Genomic DNA, 27,848 nt, shown 5'->3' on the forward strand with positions numbered 1-27,848 from the left:
AGGCGCCCGTCATCTGCAGATCCGGCACACGCACGCCAGCTGCGGGCCCTTTCGGCCGGACATTTAGCACATGCCAAACGAGTGCCGCCAGGCGGGGGGGGGTGTGGCCTATCCCACGGTGTGCGGGGGAGGGGGCAGGACAAGGCCCCGGGGACAGCGACGGTGTGCTCATTAAAGGTGTGCGCCGTGCACAGGTACCAGCAAAATCAATTCGCGGCAGGTCTTCTGGTTATTACAGTCCATTAGGACAGGATTGCTGCACACTGGGGTGACAGAACTGGGGGGGGGGGGGGGGGCAACAGCAGGGAGAGGGAAGCAATACGGGATTCAGCACTATGGGGTCAGACAGGAGCAAGGTGTGCCGAAGAGATTGGGGACGATACCAACTGCTGTGGTAGCTCTAATGGAGAAGCTCTAGGAGTCATTAACTGTTGCCGAAAAACAAAACACCAAGACATTTACTCAGAATAAATGTCTCAGATTAAAGGATTAAAGGAGAGCTGAGTGTGTGATTCCAGGGTATCTGCATGGCGGAGGTGGGCCAGGATTCGACCCCAAAGGATCCCCTGGGTGCTTCTCCATTACAGCGTCTCTGGAAGCTTCATCTTCTGGACGGCGTGTGACGTCTTCCCCATGGTCTAAGCCGCACACATGCCCCATCCTCACACGTGGCAGTCGGCTGAAACAGCACAGGACATGATGCGTTCCCTCGTAAAAGCTTTACGGCACATTGAAAACAGCGGCGGATAAAGTCTGTCGAGTGGCACGGAGGACATCGTGCCGTTGTTCTGGGACCAGGAGGAACTGCCTGTCAGGCGTGGGCCTCGTAAAACAGGGCACAGTGGTGAAAGTGCAAAATGGCAGAAGGCTTGGGGCCAAAAGATATCCGCCCCGCCCATTTCCTCCTGCTTCTGAAGAAGCCATTTCATAATAATAAACAGAAGGTCTGATAAGGTGTTTCACCAAGGGGGTGGGCATCAGCAGCAGAGTGCAGCTGATTGGGCTTGCTTGGAGGGGAGGGGCCATTTGCTCATGTAAACTCCGCCCCCAAGTCTAGAAGGGTCATTGAGGTGGTGGCGTGAGGGGGCGGGGCTGCATGAAGGGTTGAGTGAATCTTCTGTAATTGGAGTGACCCTGACTCCCATGGTCTCCCTTCAGCTCTGAGTTCCTTTCTCTCCCTCTCTCTCCACCTTTCTCTCCACCTTTCTCTCCACCTCCCACAGACAGTAGTTCGCTGAACCCCAGGTTCCTTCTCTTGCCTTGTTTATCGCTGCGCGTCGCCATGTACTGAAGGTGAAGGAGGGCTGGAGAAGGCATGGATGGGTGCTCAAGTGGGTGCCTGCACTGGTATATGAATGTGAGTGTGTGTGTGTGTGCGTCCGTGTCCATGTGACCAGACAAACCGCGCGTATCAACAATGCTGTCACACGCTCCTTCTAAAGTGAATTATTTATTATCTACTCTCTCAGAAAATCCTGTTTTCCCTCTTTAGAGCCCTCCCTGCCTTTTCAACAGTCATTTGAAGCCGTCAAAGACCGTCTGCAGAACATCTTGTAATGGACCACCTGTTCCATCTGGTTTAAAGTTTATTGTTGTATCTCTGGATGGATTTTAATGGGATCCGGGCTGCGCTGTGCACGCGTCCCTTACTGATGGCAGAAGACTGTTATAAATAGGAAAATCAAACACAGGAAGGTTGTTTTTTTCTGGGGTTTAAATGCATTTGGGGAATTTTATGCGCATCAAGACGTCAGTTTTAGTCCCAAACATCAAAGAACTGCATTCAATTATAGATGTTCAGATGTTCATAACTGCATGTTGTGCGATTCTGCTGCTCCTCATTGGTCCTGGTAGGGTCACCCCATGCAGCTTCTCAGTGCCCCTGCTGGGCTCGGCCCACGCTCTGTCACCTACACTGCCACCTCTCCACCTGCCGCCCCCGCCTGGATGGTCTGACCGGTGGGCCCCGCCCCTGCAGGTTATCTGACCAGTGGGACCCACCCCCCTCGAATTTCGACCAATGGAAGGCGAGCAGCACCCACTACAGTCCCTGGCCATTTGTCATCTCCCAAGCTTCCCGAGTTCAGCAGAGTACGTGTCATTGGTGACTCAACCCCCCCCCCCCCTCCCCCCGCCACAGAGACAGACATACGGACGCTTTACCGTTCCCCCTGCTCGCATACTTTCATGCCGTATCTCCCGGGATATTCTCGGAGCAACACGTTAGCCTGGAATAAACCGGTTGTGGCAGGCTCTGTGCTCGTTGTCGTTGTCGCAGCCGGCGCTCAGCGATCCAGATGCAGGCCCGGAAAGCTAACCTGTCATCGCAAACCAACCATCCCCTTGGCGCTGGAGAAAAAGAGCATCTTTCCCCTCGTTTCCAAGTTCACCGTGTGGCCACGTGTGATGTTACGATGGTCCATAATATCGTACCTCAGAGTAAGCCTGTAAATCCCCGTGTAAAGTGCCGGCACGAGGGTCCGCATACGGACATGCGTGGCATCACCCTCACATCCATCCCGAGCCGCTTGTCAGCTGGGTTCCTGTAGCTCTCCTCACGGCGCGGACGGACCTCCTATTTCCCACCCTCTTTCTACATGCCATTATTTCTCCAAAAAAAGAGATGTAAATGATTTTTCCCAACCTGGCAATAATATGCTGGGGAACACGGCTAGATGGGACTGATGACCCAGCCACCCCTGCCTGCTAATTGAAATCCAATGAGGTGTGAAGGCGTCTCTGAAGAAAACACAATCAAAAGGCGGTAATGTAGCAGACGCAGTAGCGACATGTATAATTTAATTTGGACACCGCTACCTCTTATTATAGACCCACCGCAGTAAATTACGGCCCGAGATGGATTCCGTGTGGCAGCCTGGGAGACTCTCACTCCGATTACCCGCTGATATGAAGTCCTGACCCTGCCACTAATTACTGCTGACAATTTTCAAAAAAAAAAAAAAAAGAAAAAAAAAAAAACAAGCGATAGTTTCACATCTATTTGAGGCTAAAATTCTCACTCAGGAGGCATGGTGGCTCAATTGCGTCCAAGGTTTTGGGTTCGAATCCCATCTCTGTTTTGTGTGCATGTTCTCTCCACATTGTGTCTGCTTCCACCTGCAGCCCAAAGACACGCAGTCAAGGTGAACTGGCATCTACGAATTGCCCATTGTATCTATCCTATAAGGGACTGACATCTGACTCTCTGCTGACTGGGATAGGCTCCAGGCCCCTGACTAGGATAAACCGCTCGAAGATGGATAGATACGAAGGTCACTCCACTGAGGAACAGTGATTTTTTTTGTTTGATCTTGTTGTGCTTTATATGCTAAAGGTCTTAATCTATTGCCGGTCATTTTTATTTAAATTGAGCCAGATATGCAGGTTTTTAATATTCAACCAAAGTCTTTAGATTTTTCTCCCCTCAATTCCCATAATCCTTACAGCCACTGCCTCTGATGTATAAGAGGACGCTACATTTATATCTACATTTATTAAGTTGCCAGTAACGAAGTTATCGAAAAGAGAAATTAACAGTGACTGACACTATCTGTCATCCAGTCAAGGTATTAAACCCCTTTTTTTTTGAGAAAGCTAGCTTTAACAATGCTTATAAACAGATGCACTTATCAACTGCATTGAGTTATAAATTGGATTAAGATTTTTTTTTTTTTTAAATCTAAGGCAATTAATTGAAGATTGGCTCAATACATTTCCATCTAAGACCCTAGACACAAACGAGTGAGTTGCACCGGAGACATATCGAATATATTTCTCCATTCCTAATTCAGACATTTTTAAAAACGAGGCTTTCCAGGGAAAAGCCAAGCTTTCTCATTATAAATTATTAATACATGTTACTGACTGTTCCGTTCAGTTTCTAATCTGAGTTTTCAAACCAAAAACGTTTTATGATGTTTTAATTCTGTTTCAAAGAAATAGCTAAGCTGGCTAACCACCATGTCTCCAAAAAACCGTCCTATCAGGTCTTGTAAATACTACCCCCACCATATTGGCACGTATCTTAATCTTCTGAATACAAGGAGAGTGATCGCTGTCTGTCATGCACATATGTGCTTGTAACCAGAAGCTTTTTGGTTTATGTACCAACAGGGCCTTGATCTGATAACTCTGCGCAACCCAGATTCATACTAGTAAGAGTGTCCTGCTGTATCAGGGTATTTTAACCTTGAGGAAAGACCCTTAACTTCAAATGTTCCAGAGATGCTGGATGATCCTGCTCTCTTGTTCATCACCTTAGACAAAAGCATTTGTTAAATAAGTACAGAGAAGTGACACATTATTGGTGGATGGGGAAAAATCGTGGGGGGGGGGTCAGTCAGTGTGGACCACCCATGGAGCTGAGGGTTAAGGGTTCAGAGAGATAACCAATTAGATTATGGAGGAGGTGGGTCCAAGCAACTAGAGGACACAGGATCAACCAATCAGATGTTTTGGTGGCGCCTCCTCCATAATCTAATTGGTAATCTCTCTGAGCCAATCATTTTTTGCTCTCGTAATACTTTTGTGTAAGTAAAAGTCCCACAGTCTCAGCCTGTTGACCCTGGGAATTCAAACCTGTTTATTCAAACTGCTGAGTCACACATGGCCCCAATAATACACAGATAGTAAGATTCTCCTTTTTCACTGGCTCACACTTAAATCTATAAAAATGTGCATCGCAACTGGTTGATTAAAGAGTGCAGGCAATCTGAAGCTCCACTCTGAAGACACTGAGGAGCAGATTGTTCAGATGGTTGGGAAGTGCAGGTCGGTTTGCAGGGGGAAACACTTAAACTCGGTATTATTAGCAGCGGGGCGAGAGTCGCACTCAGCACCGTGCGGAGCGGGGAAATGACGTCGCGCAGCACGGAGGCAAATCACTCCTCAGAAAGAACATTTCCAGTGACACTGGCGCTCGTTTACTGGAGAGGGAGGTTCCGGTGGGCGGACAGCAACGCGGGAGACTCGCTGGTAACGGGAAATCGCGAACGGTGCTCTCGAGGAAAACGCTGCCGCTCTCCGGACTTTAGTTCCGCACTGACATACCTCAGACGGCGCAGTGCAGAAAAAGAAATACATGCAGGTGTTGGTGTTTGTTGGGGTTCTCTTTAGGTCACCTGGAACAGGACAGCAGGTGTATGAGATCACTGTGAGCCTGGAGGCTGTCCAAGGAGGCAGCATGTATAGGTTCTGTAGGCTGGAATAGCGGGTTTGTTGATGGTGGGCGTGTCTAACGTGGGCGTGTCAAATTGTAGGCATGTCAAAGATGGACGTGTCAGACGGTGGGCGTGTCAAAAGTGAGCAGGCAAGTCAAAAGGTTATTTCTATTGGCTGGATATTCTGTCAATAAATGTTTCAGAAAGAGACCAGATATTAACCAGACATATTGCTCTGGCAATGACTATGATTTGACAGATATCTATAGCTCAAGTCATCTTTATTTATGTAGTACATTTAAAAGACACCAAGTGCTGCACAATAATTAAACGCCTGTTTTATATTTCTTCATAACGCAACACATGTTCTATGCTTGTTTATACATACCTTCATACTTCCAGAAAGAGCAAAGGAAAGTACATCGTGATTCCACCTACTTCGGCACGCTCTATTTCGGTCGACAAACTCACAAACCTGTAGACATGCCCACAAACATTCTGACACGCCCTCGAACCTTCCAACACTCCCACTAACCTTATGACATTCTCATCAAGCTTTTGACATGCCCTCAATCCTTTTGACATGCCCATCAAGCTTTTGACAGGCCCACAATCCTTTTGACACACCCACTAACCTTTGGACACGCCCATCAAACTTTTGACACGCCCACAATCCTTTTAACACACCCATTAACTTTTCAACACGCCCACTATTCCATCCTGCAGAGACTTACTTCATGGAAAGAGGAGTTGGCCTAGCTCTGTATTTTTGGATTGCAGGCGGAAGCCCACACAACACAAAGAGAACATGTCAACGCCATACACATGCCCACACAAAACCAGGGGCAGGAGTCGGACCCCCAGCTCTGGAGGTGTGAGGACACTGTGCTAACCGCTAAGCCATCTTGGACTCCTCAGAGACGACCACTCTGGATTTTAATAATGCATGTGCTGACAGCGATTTGAGGCTTATTCACATTGTCAAGCCTCTGCAACCAGAAGACCAGGTTGTACCTCAAAACCTAATAGTTGTTCGACAACAACCATATAACTAAAGGGAATTTTTTAATTGTAGAAATGCAATGCAAGAGGAATGAACAGCAGGATAGTTCAATTTGGCCTGTTCCTCTTCTTTAAGTCCCGAAAACTCCAGCAACAGGGCAAGCAACAGCCTTCATGTTATCGCATTATACAGGCCGGTAAACGTTAGAACAAATGCTTGTCGTGTAATGACACCATTTCCTTTTGGCGAGGACATGTTCCTCAGATTCTTTTTAGAGGATCCGTTTCAAAGCGTCTTTGATTTTAGTGCTCGGCGTCAAAAGGCTCCTCGGTCTCCCGCCAGGTGGAACTTCCCACGGACCTCAAAGCCGAGCCGAAGGTCAAGGCACAAACATCACTCTGACGAATCTTTCTCCATTTCCCCTGGAAGCAGGGGCTACCAAAGATCGCCGTAATTGCATGCTAGTCCGCCGAAGCTGCTGTCCTGCGGCGAGCAGATAAAACGGAACTTTGATTTGCGCTCCTTCGCTGCTGCGCCGGCACGTGTCCATGTCGAACCCCGTTTCGGCTGTGTGGACCGAGCCTCCGGTGGCCTGGCCGGACTCCAGCCTTCTTGGAGAGGAGAAACTCAGAGTGCAGAGAGGAGCCGCATCAAAAGGGGGCGAGAGCAGGCCGGCTATGCACCACAGCCTTGGAGCCCTTCTCCTGCAAGGCTTATTTTCAACGGCATTATCGCATCGGCCATAGCGCGGGATTAGGGAACTTTGTGCGGCTGAGAATAGATGAGACGTCTAACGTGTTTATGGATGTCTAATTGCAAGTGAGCCGCCTCTGGCATTTTGCGGTAAAAGCGAGGGAACAAAAGGGTGAGGTGGGGATTAAACAAGAACACCGCTACTCACACTAGGAAGCCCCCACCCCCCCCCACCCCCGCTGAGCACTCACCTCTGCAGAGACGGCAGACCGAGTCGAGGCACGGCCCTGTGTCCTCGAGCCTCAGGCCGGAGCGGCAGTGATCAGAGGCAGCGAGCGTGACCCGCAAAGGTGACTCCGACAGTGACAAAGAGACTGAACGGGGGTGGGGGGTGGGTGGGGGGGGAGAGAGACAGGCTTCCCCGGATGTGACCGTTCCATCTGGCACTGCGGTGAGGAAGCTTTTCTATCAAGAAGGAAATTTCAAAACAATACAAAGCCGGGGAGGCCTCTGGCCGTCTCACGCCGAAATCATCCGCACGCTTTCCAGTGACTATTACACCTTCCACTGCAGATTCCAGTGCAAATTACAGGGCCAACAGTGTCCCCTAACATTTATAGGAGGACAAAAGCAGGGAATCACCTTCAAGGTAAGCTGAACCTTATTATGTAGAATACACCCCCCACTACCACCATCAACAGGAGCTATTATAGTAGGGGTGCACATTCAGATGAGAAAACCCAGTCTTGTGGTTTTCCTCCCACATACGTAGTGGAGGAGTTGAGGGGGGGGGGTTCTGCCTGCGGCTGGCCCTCGCCAAAGTTCACCAGCAAAAATCCGTCTCCTATGGGGAACCAAATTAAATAGAGCATTAAATTTATAAGCTCACGACCAATAGCTGCTGACCACACGGAATTGCGTTCACAGTCTATTGATTTGTAATAACAAAAGAACGTACGAAAGTTAAAATGGAAAAGAAAGTGCCCCCATCACATCGCCGGGGGACTCGGGCGTCAGACGTCGGGGGGGGGCGGTGCCTTAAATCGGAATTGTTTTTGAAGTTTTCAGGATTTCCTCCCCCCCCCGGTCTGCTTGTAGCTTTCAGAAAGCTGGCATCCAGAAATATAATTAAACGGGTGGCACGTAGGTAATTTTGTTATGCTGATTAACATTTGCCACGGACAAGGCTAATCAACAGCCCCCCCCCCCCCACAGGAATCACTGGCTAGTGGCGCGCTCGGCCGCCACCGAAAGCCAAAGAAGCCGCAGGAGGCGGGCCTAGTGCCTCCGCCAGGTACCGCCAGAGTGAGCAGGTCACCCTGGTTCGTCCAGCGACGGTCCGTCCGGGCCAAGTCACGCCAAGTGGCGCCATGCATCGGCTGCCACAAACGCGGCATGCGGGCGCACTCTGTTCCGCCATTCCGCCACAGTTTGGCCCAGTAATGGCACAGGAGGTGCTACCGACGTGGACAATAGGCCCGTTATTCTCGGGTCTGACGCACGGCGGGTCGGGTCGCCTCGTCATTGGCGAAAAATTACCGCGGCGACCAGCTGGTCAGCCAATTCAGCTGATTGTGGTCAGTCCATGATGAAAGCCGGAAATACAACAGTCAGAAACACCAGACTAGAATCTGTAATCCATACCGTTCAACTGACGTTATTCCAATTAGTGCACCCTAGGCATAGTCAAGGACCCCAGTAAAATCAGGGGTCCTGCCTCGGGAAAAATTTAATGGTTAAACAAATTAAATCTGACCTACCAATCTGCCAACCCTCTCCCAGAAAATTTTAATACCAGCCACTCCCCCCCCACCCCAAATCAGCACATTTTACCACCTGCAATGTCTGCTGATTAGCAGATTATTGACATTGTATTGTTTTTAATTCTCTCTTGTTTCTCTTTCGGCTCACAAAACAGCTCAAGTGGCCCACCTGCGGCCCCCCCAGCCACGTCAGCCAAGAGCCCCCAGAGAAGTGTGTTGGCCGGATGGTCTCAAAATACCTTGATTACTAACTGGAAAACGTACTTCTTCGAAAGATGTCACCGTTTACAGAGACAATCTCCTGTAAGGGAGTTTAGATGTCGGCACCCAAGGTCAGTTATCTATGAACCATATGCTCCAAAGGGACGCCATTTCAATCTGAAATCATTTATTCATGCACCGCACTCATGCAGGTCATGTCCGCGGAGAGCGAGCGTTGGTTAATGGGGAACCTCTCTCGTCGAATCCCCGTGATCATCGGAGAGCCGAAAACCGAACGAGATGCAGTTCATACTCCATATGTAATTAGCACAATCCAATAAAGCAGATAATTGCAGCTATCTACAGAATACATATAGCATGGAGCGCGACAGAGGAGAACGTGCTAATGACTTTCCACAGATTTGTTTCAAAGCAGAACAATGAAATTGTGATATATGTCATCGACAGCAGGATTCCTTATGTGGCCCAGATTGTCGTCCCCGCCATCTCTGGGAGTCCGTGAGGTGTCGGAGAGGAGATCGCTTTCGAAAACCTGGTTCTTCACTCCATCAATCGATCTCTCTGCCTCGGTTCGGGGTGTCCGTGCGTAATTGCGTTCTGCGTAAAGGCTAAAGCGGTACGGTGCGCATGAGAGCGGTTAATATCCCCGGCAGCGTGTCAAAGCCATCCGTGCGAGAGACTGCAAAAGGTCACCATGCAAGAGCACCCAGGAGATGGAGGGCAGGCGGGCTAGCTGACGGAGGACTCATCCGAAGTGGAGGAACGTCGCAGACCGGAGTCGTAATTAAAGCCGGCCTTTTCGCTAGAGCGGTTCGCAGGAAGGGCCCCATTGGACGTTATGTTGATTAGGGTTGTCACATTGATCTTCAAGCCTTATAAAATCTATTTAGCTATGCCGGGTTCCTGTGTCGGAAACGCAGCACTTGTGATAAACGCGAATGAGAATGCCCTTTCAGCACAACGCTGATTAAGCAGCGGAATTGCATTTCGCTGGTACTCCACCATATGGCCATCGCAAAAGGTGCTCCCAAAACCTGCTTCTGTCACGAGCATTGTGCACTCACCCTCCCATCTCACGGCTGGGAATTTTCATGATGATGTTACCAGAGGCACCTCGTGTTAGCCGTTAGCTGCAGACATTAACACCACGACCGGGGTGTTTAACACATGGCAGCAGTATCCCCTACACTCCAGCGGCTCGGTATTCTCTAACGCCACATTTGGCTGATAATCCTGAAAGATGATAATCTTCATAACCTTAAACAGGATTGTTTCGTTTTCCCCTTCCTGTTAACAATCTCAGCGCGTGCTACCGGAGACAGCCCCGCTACTCCCACACCGGCTACACGATCCCATCCGAACCGGAATAACAATACAGCTGATGGAGCAGGAATGGGTTCTGCCTTCAGGCTAAAGAGCCCCTCTTTGTTTGGATTTCAGTGGAGATCTTCACTTTTGAAAACAGAGGGAAGGGGCCAGGATCGTTGGCGGCAATGCAAACCTTCCTTCCCGTAACAGCTTTTCCTTGAATACAGACTTGTGATGTTTTATTAACACAGCCCCTATTTGACGGATGAACATCTCCTAATAAAAAGAGGAAGGAAGGAAGCGGCTTTGATGCTTTTCCGGAGCGGTGCACGCGTCTGTCTGCGGCTTGACGGAGTCTGGCTGACGGTGGGACTCGACATCTAGGAGCGCCACGTTCGGGCCGCGAGAGTGATGCGGCCGCAGCTCCGACGCGCCGATGCTGACATGCGACGTGGCGAACGCGGCATGCCGGCAAATGCGGGTCAGCCCAACGCACACATACTGAAAGGCGCTTGGCAGCCCTAAAAATCTCATATTGAGGAAGAAAGAATGCATCTTCTTCATGAAATATCCATTATGAATAAACAGGCGATCAAACATACACCCACAGAGTAATTAGTCTTCATGTATAAATATTGTTGTTGTCTTATGTCAGACACAGTGACTGATGTTTGTAGGGCTTTCATTCTAAAACACACAATGCAGTTTAACTTAATGGTTTTAAGAACCATTTTTGCCATTTTCCTATAACACTGAATGCTTTGTAAAATATAAATATGTATTTTCAGCATACAAATATACAGTTAAGTGCTGTAGTACCAGGAACACATTAGTTATACATTAGAGTGCAGAGAGTCTCCTAATCTCTTTCTTCTCTCAAAGTAAGGAAAATTAAAGTCACAGCAACATGTGGATAATTTTTTTCCAGTGCGGGAAAAAAATGTTAACTTTGCAGTAAATGCCTGTGCAAACTGGGTTTGTAAGGGAATAATTAATCAACCCAACCTGTTTCAAACATGAAATGCTATTATTGGAATACTGACATCCTCCCTGAGGAGAAAACCTGCATCTCCATGCTAACAGTGAACATTCCCATAAAGAAAAATAGATGGATGGATGGATGGATGGATGGATGGATGGATGGATGGATGAAAATGATGGGAGGATTGGTAATTGAGTGAATGGATTGTAGACAGACAGACAGACAGACAGACAGACAGACAGACAGACAGATAGACAGATAGACAGATAGATAGATAGATAGATAGATAGATAGATAGATAGACTTTGTTGATGTGGAACACCCTTAAAGGGCTACGAGGCTCAAGCTAGCAGGCAGAAACATGGCAGGTGGCTTGTTTTCTGTTTGGAAAAGTCACAGACACAAACGAGAGCACAGAAGGGATCCGGATCGTTCTCTAGCTTTGCTTCCTTCCGTTGAGCAGATAAGGCACGAGGACACGGGACCCGCATGAGGCAGACCAAAGCCCCAGGAGGGTGGGCTTCTCTCTGCACCAAAGAACGGGCTCAGCTTACATCACACCCCCCTAAATGCCCACCATCCCCCCACCCTCACCCCGCAGACATTCACACATCATAGCTGGGCGTCCCCACCCCTCCCCAACACCGGCCCTAACGTGTTATATATTAAAAAATATAAAACAGCAACTAGTGGCATGTCAAATATTAAACGTAGGGCCAGATCGCTGGACAAACAACAGAGACAATAAGTGCCGCTTCCCTGCCATGGCAACCGCGTATCCAATCTCCACAGCGACACCAGCTTCATCAATAACTTCGGTATCATATCAGCCCTCGTTATCTGCATTTTATCAGGAGCCAAAGAGCTGTGAAATCTCCCTGATGGGAACATTAATGACCCCGTTTTCTTGTTTAGGATGATATTTTGTAACTGTAAATCCTGTTAGCTGAGATCTTAATAGCAGTGCCATACTACACTCCCAATCAGGCTGCTTTGGACAACAGTACTCTGTTACTTCTTAGAGGCATTTGAGAGAAAAAGTTTTTTTCTCTCTCTCTAAATGTATTAATTTTATTGCATTGAAAGATCAATAACAATCTGGGTGAAATAGAACTGATTTTCGCTCTTTTTTTCCTTTAATGAATAACGTGGCATTGTTGTGAACAGGAGTGGAATTAACAAAGGTGTTGAGAAGGCATCGTCCCTGGAGGTCACACCACAAGTGTGAGGAGCTCATCGGCCACATGGAGACACATCTACAGGGTCAAGAACCAAACAGCCCATGCAAGGAGACACTATATATCTGCAGATAACCCAAATATTATACGACGGACAAAGCAAATGCTAATTAGTCTGCCTCCTGAAAAGATTACATACATTCTGAGAGGTAAACTAAAAACATTTGAGAGTGAATGGGGACCATTCATAGAATATGAAAGGAAGCAAAAATCAAGAGATTTGACTGACAAGAGCTGCTTACAGTAAAACATGCAGATTCTGAGCCTCTCTAAATTAAATAAAAATGCTTCTTTAATTTTGCACTTCAAAACTGAATGATTTTCACAGTTATACTCTACTGTATAAAAATGAGTTTCTTGTCTCTTTTTTGGATTTTGTTTATGCTCACAAACCTGGGAGACAAACCTGCTGATCCATCACAGGGTGTGCACTCACCCCCACACTCACTCACTCACCCCCGCACTCACTCCCGCCCGCACTCACCCATCCCCACACTCACTCACCCCCACACTCACCCCCGCACTCACTCCCGCCCGCACTCACCCATCCCCACACTCACCCCCACACTCACTTACCACCACACTCACTCACCCATCCCCACACTCACTCCGTCATCCCCGCACTCACCCCCACACTCACTCCCTCATCCCCACACTCACTCCCTCATCCCCACACTCACTCCCTCACTCACTCCCGCACTCACCCCCACACTCACTCACCCCTACACTCACCACGCACTCACCCCCACACTCACTCACCCCTACACTCACCACGCACTCACCCCCACACTCACTCCCTCACTCACTCATCCCCACACTCACTCCCTCACTCACCCCCGCACTCACTCATCCCCACACTCACTCACACCCCCGCACTCACTCATTCCCACACTCACTCACTCATCCCCCCGCACTCACTCAACCCCCCGCACTCACTCATCCCCACACTCACTCACTCCCCCGCACTCACTCATCCCCACACTCACTCACTCACACCCCCACACTCACTCACACCCCCGCACTCACTCACTCCCCCGCACTCACTCATCCCCACACTCACTCACTCACACCCCCGCACTCATTCACTCACTCACAAGGTCAGGCATTGTCGTTGCCTGTATAAGGAAGCTGGAATGGCCAGAGGAGGCCCACACCAACCCGAGGAGAGCATGCAACTCTAGGGTGGTAATCGATCTCTTACCCCCCCGGCCTCTGAGCCACAACACCTCCTATATGTTAATATTTATAAAAATATATTTTAAACTGTCAGGCTGGTCACCTTAAGCAATGGCATCTGAATGACGCTAAACGCTAAATGCTAAGGGACAAGGACAACCGGTTGGCGCCTCATTGTTTTGGACAAACGCAGATCCGCAGAGTGAGTCATTCCTTCCCAGAGGAGATCCCCCTTATCCCGGGTTGCTTGGGGGTGTGTAAATGAGACACAACAAGAGCCACACATCTCCCAGAGCACATCAGGGCTTCACTGGAGTGGCAGCTGCTCTCAGTGACGTAGCTGGATGGCAGGGGCACCAAATCCAGAGGCAAACTGAACCCAAAATGATCCCGCCAGTGGGGATGGTACCGTATGACACCCAGGCATGACAACCGGGGGGACATAAGCCAGAAGGAATGGGTCTACACCCCAGCCACTGCAGAGGTAAAGGACAATTTATGGGGGTGGGGGGGGGAGGAGTCAATAGAGCCCGTAGCCAATAGAGGACTCTCACCAGCATGCGCCCCATCCCAGTAGCCGTGGTTCAATGGGGTGCGATGAAAGCCTCGAACCAGAGAACCAGTGGACTGACACTCAGCCTGCTTTCCTAAAGTCTTATGATAATAATTTGCTTTAGGGAAACATTTTTAATAAAGTGTAGATGTACACATGATTTAATGTACTCCATGTATACAGAGTGCTTTGTGCTGAACCAATTATAATCATCCTGCTCTGATCAAAGGTACAACTGACTGGTTCCTCTTGTCAACTTGGGTGTAAGTTCCTACAGCCACTACACAACCTTCATTTTTATTGTATGGATAGATTTTTCTGAACCGATCTAAATGGATTATTTTGAGATGTTGGACCTCCGCAAACCGCCACCAAAGTGCTTTAGGAAGAAACTCACAGATCAGACGGTTTTTCTCGGCATCTTTTCCAAAAGCTTCCTCCCCATGTGTTGGGGAATTAAAAAAAAAATGAAATAAACATTTTAAAAGTGATCCGTGGTTTCTTATCTGAGTCGCGATACAGGCTGGCGATGATGCGTTTACATTTGGCAACCTGACAGATCCCCTAAGTGTCTGTGCGTCTTTATTAAGAGAAGCGTATAGAGAGAAGAAGCAAAGATGGAGAGGCTGACTGATTGATGCTACTGGTGGGTGGCATGTTGAGGAAGGTGTGCGGGGAGAAGATATGTCTGAGTGACACGAGTCACCCACCGAGCTCTGATAAACACCGACAGGGCCAGAACTGCACTTGGCGGACAAAAGGTTTTTGATTACTTTCCCCAACACTCTCCCTGTAAGGAATAACAAAAACCGCCTTTCCCTAAACTGCATTATCAAAAATGTCATTTTTTTTGACTGATGCGTGATTTCGATTGTACTAATTTTGGGTTTCAATGCACCCGATAAAAAAAAAAAAAAATCTTTCCGAGTCGTTGACATATATGATTTAGCAAATTAGCACTTTAGCCGCTACTGAGCGTTAGCGGGTTGTCATTGTATTCTGCGGCCTGCTGCGCTTGGGACAGATGCTGGAGGTTCTGGCTGCATTGGTGATGCGAAACCCGAAGGCGTCAGGGCTCCGCAGCTCGGCGCTCCGAATGACCAGCGACGCGCTAACATGCAGCACCAGGTTAACATATATCGAGGCCAAGGCACTTTTACGGAACCTGTCAGAGGCTGCATTGTCTGCCAATTTACAGTGCAAATAAAATAAAAAGAATATGTGGAACCTGTTACCCAGACGCCTCAAAGCCAGTTAGCACAGCACTCCAGTGTCCTGACAGACAGCGATTCTTCACACAATCGGTGCCACACTGCGCGTTGCAGGAGGGCCTTCTTTAAGGCGCGGTGAGATGCACAGTCACGGGCTCCTGCTAAAAGCATGACAACACATCAGCTCGCTGAATATTCGACTCCCTCCTCTTTGATGCGACTTGTACGCGGTGGTCCTTCGTATTAATTTTTGCTTTTTACTGCAGCACAGAAAAAGACGACAGGCACAGATATGCATGTACAGTTTTTCTCACACACAGAGAGATTACAGTAACAGTCTAGTGTCTCCTTGAAGTACAGCGACTCCTACAGGGCGTCTTTGACAGCGCCACGGCTCTATATGATTTCTATCAACAGTTTTAGGAGGTCTGTGCTGTGAATCAAGATAAATCCTATTCTGGCTCGTGACAAGTGTAAGCGGTTCAGTAAGACCTCCCGATATAGTTCCAGGTGTAGTTCATTATATTCGGAATCGATCCGCTTCTCTCTGCTAGGATTACAATTCAAAGGCCACGGCTGGGACGGGGTCAGGTTCGAGGACATCGCAGGCTGAGGCAGGGCTGGTCGGGAGACTACAGAAGGAATCGTTTTGGGGTCAATTCACACTCGTGATCCCAGCTACAGAAACATTTTGACTGGAGGATTGACCTTTTCTTGGACGGCGTCTGATCTCTTACAGCCTTTGCGGAGACAGCACTAGTGACCCAGTACGCATTGAAGGTCGTTCCCAGCTCTGCGGCAGAGGAGCTCGCTCTTGCTGCAGCTATGCCTACAGAACATTCGACCCCCTACTCACCCAATGCTCCGGAAGCTTCTAAAACCGACTCTACGGGAGCTCAGGGGAAGCCGATGCCTAATTTGCTGTGGACAGACAATATCCAACATAAATCACTCCCAGCAGAAGCTCCAAAGTGGAAAAATAATTGGCGGAAACAGAGCGAGATGTAGGAAAATTTTCACTGTAACAGCAAGAACCTTTGTTTAGCTTTGAATGATTGTTTTTAAGAGGTATGAAATCCCAGAGTAGTCTTTGTAGGTTTTGAACTTTTTGCATTTCTAAGTTATCGCTTTCAAAATAAAAACACCTAAATGAGTCGGGTGAGGTCAGTTAACTGAAGTCAGTGATATCCAGTTATTTTTTCTATTATAGCTAGCAGTGATGCAGGGTGCGTAGACAGCAGCCAACACCTCTGCTGAAGGAACTGTTGCCCTTTAACTTAAAGTTAAATAAGTATTAGTCTGTCAGAAAAAGTCTAAAAACGGGTTATTCACATCTCCTTTATTCAAAGTTTGTCCTTGCCGGTCTGTCTTTGGCTGTGAAAGTCCCACCTTCTCTGTTTTATACAGTAATGTTTTATACAGTAATGTATATTCCTGCAAATGACAACACACAGCTCAGACGGAAACAGACCACCTCCAATCAGCACCTTTCTCAGACCATCCCCAGCCCCCGCCATATTTTCACTCCGACCTCATTACCCCTTCCGCAAATCTAAAACAGATCTTTACATACTTCGCAGTGTCTCCATATTTCACAGCCATTTGTTTGGGCATGGCGTTCTTTAGGTGTGAAGGAAGACGGCGGCTCCTTTTTGTCGAGGACGTTTATTTCACAGACAGTTTAACATCCCCGCACACAAAGGACTTCATTCGCCGAACAGAATTACGATCTCACCCACAGAATTTCCATGGAAATCTCATCACCGTCGACAAGTGACATCATCTGTTTCACATCAGTATAACACCCCCCCCCCCCCCGCAAAATGCAATTATTGCTCAACTCAAGCCTGAGAGATAATTAAAGTTTTCTTCTTCTTAGATTTAGTTATTTTCTGGCATCGTTTTAGAGCAAATTCCCTTCTAAGTCGTGCCCGTCGCTCCCCTGTCAGCCCACTTCTTTCATTTTTTATGAGCCTGAAATCAGAAACCAGCCTTTTATTGTGATGGAGATTTTTCATTTCTTTTAATCTCAACAAACCAGATTATGAATGCTTCAGCCGCTCGTATGGGGCAGGGGGAAAAAAAAAAAAGGTTTCCGAATACAATCCGCGATGTGATTTTCAGCAAGAAATTACTGTTGGTGAATTAATTAGCTGAATTTGTATAAAAATAGGTTCATGACATCTGGTCTGGTTGCAGAGCAAAGTGTTAATGAGGTCTGTTCAGGCTGTTAGCATCTGTTGAGTAGGTCTGTCAGAAATCAGGCTCTCACAGTGACCTGCAGACCAAACCCGGAGGGGGGCAATTGTGTGCTACAGGAAGGGACAGGTGGGGGGGGGGGTACACTTTGTTTCGCTATTAACACTTCTTTTTTTCTTACAGCATAACGTGAAGTGCGTGTGAGTGCTAACATGCAACTGTACAACAATTACCATGAAAAGCCCCTTGAAAACAAGCCAACACTTTGTAATGCAATATGCGAAACCTAATCTGGACTAATAAAATGTCCTTTAATTAGTCCAACTAATGTAGGGCGTCTGTCTGTGTTTTATGCTTTAAAAATGAAAAAGAGAGACGTGTACTCCTCTTCCCGAAATTGAGTGTTCATTCCATCATCAAATATGCTGAATTCACAACGGGCAGCCAGACTTAAGTGAAGTGAAGGCAGGCCAGGACTGGGACAGGTGCCCAATCCAGTGGTCTATGTGAACAGCGTTTTATACAGGGGACCCTCCAGACACTGTGTGTTTAAATGTGACCAGCTGCTGCCTTTAGCAGGTAGCTTAGCAGATCAGGCCGTGGATGTGTAACCCACAGTGGAACCCCACAGAGTGCCAGAGGAACAGTGCCCGTGGCCATACCCCCCAAATCTGCAGTAAAATGCAGTAATCTCCGCAATAATCCCCAGCCTGTCTGCTTATGCCCGGCTCTGCGGTGAGGCACCAAAAGAGCCGGTCATGCTTCCTTACATCCCCTATGACATCATTATCACATCATGTCAGTCTGTATGTGAACCTGCTGGTATTGGTCATATTAGGAAATGCTCGTTTTGCATCCAATCCCAGCACAGAGGTCACATATTTTGTGCCTGATTTCACAAGGAAAGATGTACTGGTGTGCGTCTGCTGTCTCCTCAACTGCCTGGTTAACACAGCCCCCCTCCCTCCCGGAGCTTTGGTTATCTGGGGGCTTTAATGGCCAAACTGCATCTCTGCAATCGTGCAGCACTCGGGGGAAAACGCAGGCGTAATGGGATTTTCGAATACTCACTTTCTGCAGGGAGCACTGTGTTATTTCTTTGTGGATCACAGCAACTGAAAAAGAAGGATTTTTATTTTGGTCAGACCAAACCCCTTATAAGCAGGGGGAGAGTGTGGGCCTGAAACCCAAGCAGGTCTCTGGATGAGGTAGCACTGCTGTATCCGGACAGGAAAACACATACGCATCAGCAACACACTGCCAGTCCAACACATATTTATCCGAAATCTGTTACTGATTCCCACCTTGCACAGTCTGTAATACCAACATGTTATTGAACACTCCTGCCTCACACACAGTCTGTAATACTAACCTGTTACTAAACACTCCCATCTCACACACAGTCTGGAATACTAACCTGTTACTGAGCACTCCTGCCTCACACAGTCTGTAATACTAACCTGTTACTGAGCACTCCTGTCTCACACACAGTCTGTAATACTAACCTGTTACTGAGCACTCCTGCCTCACACACAGTCTGTAATACTAACCTGTTACTGAACACTCCTGCCTCATACACAGTCTGTAATACTAACCTGTTACTGAACACTCCCATCTCACACAGTCTGTGATACTAAGCTGTTACTGAACACTCCTGTCTCACACACTGTCTGTAATACCATCCTGTTACTGAACACTGCCAGCTCACACACAATCTGTAATACTAACCTGTTACTGAACACTCCTGCCTCCCACATTCTTAACAATACCAACCTGTTACTGAACACTCCTGCTTCCCACATTCTTAACAATACTAACCTGTTACTGAGCACTCCTGTCTCACACACAGTCTGGAATACTAACCTGTTACTGAGCACTCCTGTCTCACACACAGTCTGTAATACTAACCTGTTACTGAGCACTCCTTCCTCACACACAGTCTGTAATACTAACCTGTTACTGAACACTCCTGCCTCATACACAGTCTGTAATACTAACCTGTTACTGAACACTCCCATCTCACACAGTCTGTGATACTAAGCTGTTACTGAACACTCCTGTCTCACACACTGCCTGTAATACCATCCTGTTACTGAACACTGCCAGCTCACACACAATCTGTAATACTAACCTGTTACTGAACACTCCTGCCTCCCACATTCTTAACAATACCAACCTGTTACTGAACACTCCTGCTTCCCACATTCTTAACAATACTAACTTGTTACTGAGCACTCCTGTCTCACACACTGTCTGTAATACCATCCTGTTACTGAACACTCCCATTTCACACTCCCTGTATTAAACAGCAGGGTGTGTCTGAAGGCAGTATGAATCAGTTTTTAATAATCTATGGCACAATATATCTTCATAGATACTCTGACTTATGCACGCGCTTGAATTCTGCTCTAATCAGTAATGATAATAACATATTATTAGAGCTTTATGTGTTGTCGGCATATGAATAAATGGAAAATCATCACTGTTCCTCTACATCGCGTTCCTCCATCAGACATCATATTACTGGCAACCATAAGCCATTCAGAACAACACTGTTTTTAAACTTTAACTGAAAAACTAATAAAACAGAAAAAATACAGACAGGATATGCATATTTAGCTACTTCAAGGCAGTGCATATACAGTGGCGTGCAGTGCGGGCTGCAGCATACTGGGTTAGTTGCCTCGCTGCTTGAAGGTGAGCCTATTTCCGCTCCTCCACACCACATTTAATTCACGCCGCTGATGTATTGAGCCCATCTGAGGGTGGTGTGCGTATGGCCCCCCAAACCACTGCAGGGGGCGGCTTCTTAGCAGCCGAGCTACAGTGTAACGACAACCCCAAACCTCGTCCTGGATCGCCTTGATCGCGACAGGCACCGTCCTCCGAACGGGTATTTACAGCTGCGTGTTCATCAAAAAATGAGGGAAGAATCCACCTAGCAGAATCAGATCATAATACTTATCATGACAAAACCCTAAAAAGGCTAAATAAAGAAACGCCAAATTTACCCATTATACCACAAATAAAACCGCAATCAGCATGTTCTAGGGGAATTTTACCTATTAAAATAAAAACCATTAGATAAAAATGTTAAGAAAATATAAAAAGTAACCCATGTGGCTTAATACGGTTTTAAAAAGAAACAAAACTGCATGAATAAATAACAAAAGGGCCGTCTGTACATTTCTAATGAATGTTTTTTCAAACAAAGACAAGCAGATGAATGGCGGCTTAAATGCTGTGCCGGGTAACGCGAGCCTCGTGTCATGTGATCAGCAGGTAAACGCGGCTACATGCAAACAGGGCCTCATCAAGTCTGTGAGGATAAACAAGTTGGATCAAACGGGAATTTTGATGCCCCGTCCCTCAGCATCTCATCAAAAGTCTCCCTTCATACAGTTTGCCATTTATTTTGCTCGCGAAGCTGCCTCCTTTGGTGTCGTGCTCTCGATACAAGATCATATTTCAGTTTGTTTGTGTGTTTATCCCCCTCAGTAGCTGAGCACAGACGCGCCCCGCTGCTCCTCGTCTCTGCTCTAGATTGTAATTAGCGAAACAGAGCCGGCACGGCAATAACGAGGGGAGCCTTCCTCGCGGTAATCTCCTTACGCGTTTATTATTCACATTACTAGCTCTAAACGCGGTTTTAAGCCTGTGAGCGGTTTCGCCGGGGAGGTGCCCGGCTTGTACGCCAAGCAGAACGACGCACTGGCACTCAGAGCGGTCGCCTGACGCTCGGCGTTACCGCAAACTCCCCTCGGACGTGCCCTCGCCTTCTTATGAATGGATGGGCTCTTTGGCCCGTGGTGCGGGTAGAGCGTGGGGTGATCGGGCTACGGGCAGGTCAGCCAGCGGGTATGCCTCCCGCGGCAGACAGTGCCAGCTGAGCTTCTCGGGTAGGCTACTCAGTGCCAGCATGTCTCTCAGCGCCGGGCCGGGGGCTCTGTCCGGCTCAGATGGAGGGGGAGGGGGACGCAAGGGCCGGCTAAGCAGCTACGACAGACTAATGCGTGGAAAACAGAGGAAGGAGAAGGAGGAACACAGCTCTGGCAGCCAATCCTGAGCCTGAAATGACATACTCACACTGCAAGCGTAATCTGTGCTGTAATGCGCTCTCCGCATTTACAGCAGCTATTATGTTGTTTTCCATAAGTACAAACAGAAAATGAATTAAACACATCAGACGCCTCATTCGGCTCACTGCAAGATCCTCTACACACCACCCCGATTTAACAACCTGCGTCATCAACAAAATCTCTGTCCAATCCCCTATGAAGGAATTCAACACCGGTCTCTATGAAGGACGTGTACAGCCTGCAAAAGAGGCCCAGATAATGACTGCCCACACTGGTTTCACTAGGCAGGAGGTAAAAAAAAAAAAACCTTGCCATCAGGGCGGCGCTAGTGAGGTGCACCCATGCTGTGGTGACAGCATACAGGGTCACTGGCATCAGTGACTGCAGGATGGCATATTCCTTCAGCAAATATCCAAGAAGGGCCCAACTGCCGCCCTGCAGCTGGAACTAACTTTTCTGAATCGTTTCCATTGCCGCTGGCACCCCCAATACACGTGTGAAAGACACGAGACCTGCAGTGGAGGTGGAAATGCTGATTAAGGCCGCGGGGCCATGAGAGGGGGCAGGATCGCTAAAGCCCTAGAGTCCCCAGCCTGCAGACCCTCCAATCAGACAAGTCCTTTCTGGCCCTCGCGTGGAAGCAGCAGAGGCAGCACACATCGAATATTAAACACGGAGGAGCGATGCGTTGCCCACATGGAGCGGGGGAATCCTGACGTGTTTCTAATTTCCCTCCTACCCCCCACCTTGGGCTTCATTAGGAACTAAGATGTGCCTCAAATTAGTTCTGCAGCGAAAACTTTGCCCGTTTGTTTGCCGTCTTTCGGGCTAAATGAGCATGACCCTAATAAACGGACAAGCGGGGAGCGTGTGCGAAATCGGCCGTCTCAGCATTTCAGGAGGAAAGTAGCGATCCGTTTGGCCCGTCTGCTCACGGGTCGAAGGAGGTCCGAGGCGGGAAAACACCCCGCAGTCAGCAGTTTCGATGCTGACAGTAAGATGAGCCTCCCTATTACTCCTGACAGATGTTTGCGTCTATTTCCTGTCAGAAGGAGCACTTACGCGGGTGGGGGGGGGATGTGTAAACGCGGCTAGGACTGCTGCGCCGCATGAGGAAAACACTGGTGTGCGACGCTGTTAGCCCATCGACGGAAAATTAGACTTAATTGCCACCGGCACCGAGAGGCAAATTGCGATACTTGTCTCCCTGCATTTGCGTTACGTGGGAGTGGAAATGAGTAAAAGATTAGATCTTCAGGTGGGTCCACATAGTCGAACTGGGATCTTATTTTCCACACTGGCTAGCTCCTTATTGCACATGACCCAGGTCAGGAAAAAGCACATATATAAAAGAATATGTTTGTCTCTGAAAAACCCCTGTCATTGTTGTGGATTGAGCATCACAGGGGGGAATATCCTGCTCTTCTTCTGCCCAATACGGATGATTTTTCATTTATTGCATCCTAGCAATAGCTTGTCTCCATCTACCAATTAAACTGGATGCATTGTTAAGTGTTAATCATAACAGCTTTTAAATTTTACTTACATAGGTTTTAAAAGCAGTTTATGCATATTTGCAACTAAATATTAGAAACCGACTTGATCTAGGCTGTAAGGTATTTTGCGGCACAAAACATAAATGATCAAATATGAAACAGTAATTAAACACCAGAAGGGTCCCTGAGGTTAAGGTGACTGCATTTTCAAATGAGAAAGCTAACGGCCTAGTGAGAGATCTGCTCTCCTGGTTTGCTTATAAGAAATGATCGGTCACCCTCAGTGCTTAATCTGTAAATGAGAAGGTGCTGGAACGCGAAGGGCATGAGAGCGGTACCGAGGGGCACCAAGGCGGCGCAGGTCCCGAAATGCGTATAAAACACAGTACAGAAAACGGCTATGGATTTTTAAATACATCTAAACCAGTAAAGGACGCAATATTGCGTGAAAATTGATCTTTAAATTAAAAACGCATGCTTATTTCTTTTTTAATTTTACAGTATCGTTTTCGTTTTCATAATGAGAGCACCGCCAGGACCGTGCAAATAGGTGCCAGAACGCAGTCAGTCAAACACAGAGGTCCCCCGAACACATTGCAGCAGAAGTCAGCACAAATTAAGCACTGGTAGCAGAATTACAGTGATCATACTGATAGCTGTGCAATATTTAGGCTTATTTACAGTAAAAGAACAGAAACTAGTGTTATATGTTTATATATACTTAAAAATGCAAATATATCAGCTTTCAAAAGCCAGTCAATCAAATCATTTTTAACCAATGTTTTCTTCACATCCCAGTCTGGTCTGCTTGTAGACCACTCCCTGGACGTAACGTAAACCAAAGCCAATTGGATTACTGATTACTCACCAGGCGTGAGTTAACAAATGTTAGCGTTTGCAAGTCAGCGATTAAATCAATTGCAGCAATCAGCAAACGTGGTTTAATGGACGGGAAAATGCATTACAGCTCATTCACCCTTATTTAAATCTTCTAGAACTTCTGCTGGAGAATTACTGTACCCTGATATGATGATATACCGTGACTATGTGCGATCCTCTCAGATGAATAGGAACTCGACCCCGTCATTAAAGAATATCACCCAATAATTGTACAAGCTCACTGCAATTAAATGAATACATGCTGCACTGAATGTGCGCTACAACTGTACATTTATGAGGGTGTCGGTACAGGAGCGTTGGTTTGATGAAGACATCTTGTGTTACAGGGGTTTTTTAAGATCTTGTTCCGCACGCAGGTATACCTTCGCGTCACGGGCAGTATCGGCGCCCATCTGTTGTCCGTCACACGCCGCTCAGGTTCGGGGACAGAGTGTCTTTCACAAGAACAGAACGCAGAGACGAATGTGGGTGGAGTTAGCCATACCTAGAAGGTTAATTGCCATACCCAGAATGCACCACAACAGGCGTGTGTCTCCAGGGCGCTCCCCGTGATTTACCCATCAGCCTCAGCGGGGACTGACAGGGACGGCCACGCCACACGGGAGAACGCTGCCGTGTCCTTGGCAAACCGCCTCAGGCCCCCGCGGACACAGCAGGCAGCGCACAGGACACCTACGCAAGCTGAGGTCGGGTCCATCATGCACAGGGGTACTTGAAGTGCTGGTAGGGAACACCATAACACACCGAGTAAATCAGGAAGGATCGGCATAACAAACCACAGGTGTGGTGTCTGTGACATATGTCACAGCTTTAGATTGCTTCCTGGTCGGTCCTGATTGGTCTCACATGTGCTGTTTTTATGAACATGTTCCAAAGTGCAACTATGACTTGACAACTGGTAACATTCTTCCTCAAACCTCTCTTCTCCAGAGTAATGTAAATTTTATGATTATTCTTCAAACTTTAATTATTTTAGCAAATTTATGGCATGACTTCCTCTTTTTTGGATATTAATTTTTTGTTTCGGAAGGCCTGGTAATATTTATTAAATTAGTTACATTTGCTTAGGTCAGGGGCGACACAGTGGTGAGAGTGGTTGGCGTTACCGAACTGCCCATAGGTATGTATGTGTGAGTGAATGATGTGTCTGCGATGGGCTGGCCCCCCATCCTGGGTTGTTCCCTGCCTCGTGCCCATTGCTTCCGGGATAGGCTCTGGACCCCCTGCGACCCAGTAGGAAAAAAGCGGTTTGGAAAATGGATGGATGGATGAATGATGTGTGTGCCCTGCATTAAGTTGGCAACCCATACTGGCCATTTCCCTGCCTTGTGCCCATAGCTTCTAGGATAGGCTCTAGACCCCACAACCATGCGTGGGACAAGCAGGTGCAGAAAATGGACGGATGGATGGATCCTTTGGTTATTGGTTAATTTACGCCATATACAGTATATTTTTCTTCAAGTGGCAAGATCTACCAATGAATTTATCAGTCCGTCCATGTTCTGCTGACTTATCCAGTCACACAGAGCCTAGAGTCTATCACAGGAAAAACAGCAATAAGGCTGTAGAGGCTGTCGATTCCATGCAAATGGAAACACGTGCAGCAGAAATATTTCATTATGAAATTTTTAAGGATGGGAGGTTTCTCCACCCATTTTTAATAGTCAAAGAAACGTCCTTGAGCTTTGGAAATGAAGTGGAGGAACTTGAGAGAGTATAGCTAACAAACTTCACTGTGGTGAGAGGCAGTTTCCGACTGGGAGTGCGCTCGATCACTCCGAGGGTGATTACAATGGAAACCATCGTTATTTCTGCAGGACTGAGTGATTCATCTTCGAGCAGAGCCTCGAACATCCCACAGCAACGCTGGTTCATTATCATCCGCTCATCAGTTAAAATCTCAGCTGGGTTTCTGCTCGCCAGATGAAAAAAGCAGAACGGGGGGGCATGTTTTGTTGACGTTCGCCGGGTCTTCATATTTATACGTTTTCTAACTCCAGGGACACTGTGGGAGGGACATCCTGAAGATCAGGGTATGGTATTAAATGGCCATGTTGCTGTTGCTCTGGATATGAAACTATGCGGGTCACATATGGTCACCCCCTCCCCATCCATGCAACAGCCTTGGAATTTCATTTTCAGCCCCATAAATTATACAGCGGCCTGCAGATGAGCAGACCCCGAATGCTCCAGTTTGAGTTTGCAAAAAAAAATGAAAAAATTCAGGTACATGTGACCCCTTAGTTCACAAAATGCCTAATCAGAAACAGGTCAGTCTTTTTTTTATATAATGCATCAGGGAGAGAAGCTGCCGGCTACCATCATTTGGTCATCCGCAAATTACTCACGTCTCCATACATTAATAGGTTCCATGATCATTTTTTCTGATTTCTGGACTTGTACACATTTCAGGTAACGTTTTAGCTGCATAGCTACCGTCCACTAACCAACCAGGTGATGTGTTTCATTTCATGACCCAGAATCCTCCAATCAGAAACTTAATTCATGCAAAGAATGGGTCTCAATTTAATAGACCAACATGATGTGCTGTCTGCCAATCAGAGGGTGACATATTAAATATCATGAATATCATTACCACACCCATACCTTTCCTCTTGGAAACTATGTTGTATTAAACAGGCTGTTATACTACTTATTGGCACCTTTGATTAAAAATAGCGGTATTATTGCTAATTCTATTGGTTTAAATTAATTTGAACAAAATTAAAACAACTGGAGTGGGACCTTAATTACTGGCAAGAACTTTTTTCCGGCACTCTTCTCGCATTTTAATATTCATTAACTTAAAGGAAGTGATTAACGTTTTTCGCCGGTCTGCTGACTTCCGCGTCGTTAGAGCCCTCATCACCTGCTTTGCGCCGCAGGCTCTCGCTGAACTTGGCGCGGGGGATCGGAAAAAAAGGGGCGGAGCCCCGGGGAGGCTCCGCGTGGCCCCCGCGCGAGGGCGCCCATCCAACTGCCTGCCGTGGCTGGTTTCGCTTCACCTAGTAAAGGGTTTAATGTGACCCCGGTGCCCATTTGGGCTGGATGTGCCCCCACCACTTCTGAAGCTGCTATTTATTTATTTTTTTGTTCTGAATTGTAAGTTTGCTGTTATGTTCTCCTGGAAGCATTTTCGCACTCGGATGGTGATTTGCCTCTGCGGGTCCTCCGTTATTGTTCCGTGACGGCCTCTCGTTGCCCGGGTCTGCCGATGATATATCTGAGAGGAAATTATGGGCTTTTTCTTGCTTGCGGTTATTCCCAAAACTCTGGTGGTATTTTTATATTCATTTGTATGTTTTCATCCTGGAATGTAAGTAATATCCTTTTGCCGAAATCCTTTTGCTTAGAAATTCTCATTTTTATGGAGTGTTTTCAGGATTGATGTACAGCACAGGAAATAAATAAGAAGAAGTGAAAATAATGTGAGTGCAGATTTTAAGATGAATTAATCAAAAAAGGCTTTTGGTGATACTTTTGACAAATATTTAACTACTTCGTGTAGTTTAGCTTAAATAGGGCCCTGTGTTTTTATGGAATACCTTAAAAATTAAATCGAGAAATTTGTGTCAAGTTTCTTTCGAAAAAACAACACGCACGCGCACACACATTACGTATATATACAGTTTGGATATTTGAACACTTGAGAAGAGGTTTTACCACAAGTGTTCTTTTTTTCAAGAATTATTAAAATAAAGTATGACTGAGATCTGCATCCGTGTTCTTTGTTTTGAAGTTCACCGTAAGGTTAGGGAACTGTATGGTGATCTCCAATGATTACCTGTTTCCCAGTGGTACCAAAATGAGGTCAGGTAGATATGAAATCCATTGTCAGCCAAACTAAAGACAGCAAGCAAATTGCA

General features: G+C 47.2%; 1 long non-coding RNA gene across 1 annotated transcript; it reads right to left on the reverse strand.

Annotated features, from left to right (window-relative positions):
* Positions 1-399: 399 nt before the first annotated feature.
* On the reverse strand, positions 400-24,429 carry LOC125719161 (uncharacterized). Its single transcript, XR_007385027.1, has 3 exons — positions 24,345-24,429; positions 18,579-18,622; positions 400-679 (listed from the first exon to the last, which is right to left on the reverse strand). It is a non-coding gene; the product is annotated as an uncharacterized LOC125719161 (long non-coding RNA).
* Between the last annotated feature and the right edge of the window lie 3,419 nt (positions 24,430-27,848).

The sequence above is a fragment of the Brienomyrus brachyistius genome, chromosome 23 (genome assembly GCF_023856365.1).
Source record: "Brienomyrus brachyistius isolate T26 chromosome 23, BBRACH_0.4, whole genome shotgun sequence".
In the NCBI taxonomy this organism is placed as follows: domain Eukaryota; kingdom Metazoa; phylum Chordata; class Actinopteri; order Osteoglossiformes; family Mormyridae; genus Brienomyrus; species Brienomyrus brachyistius.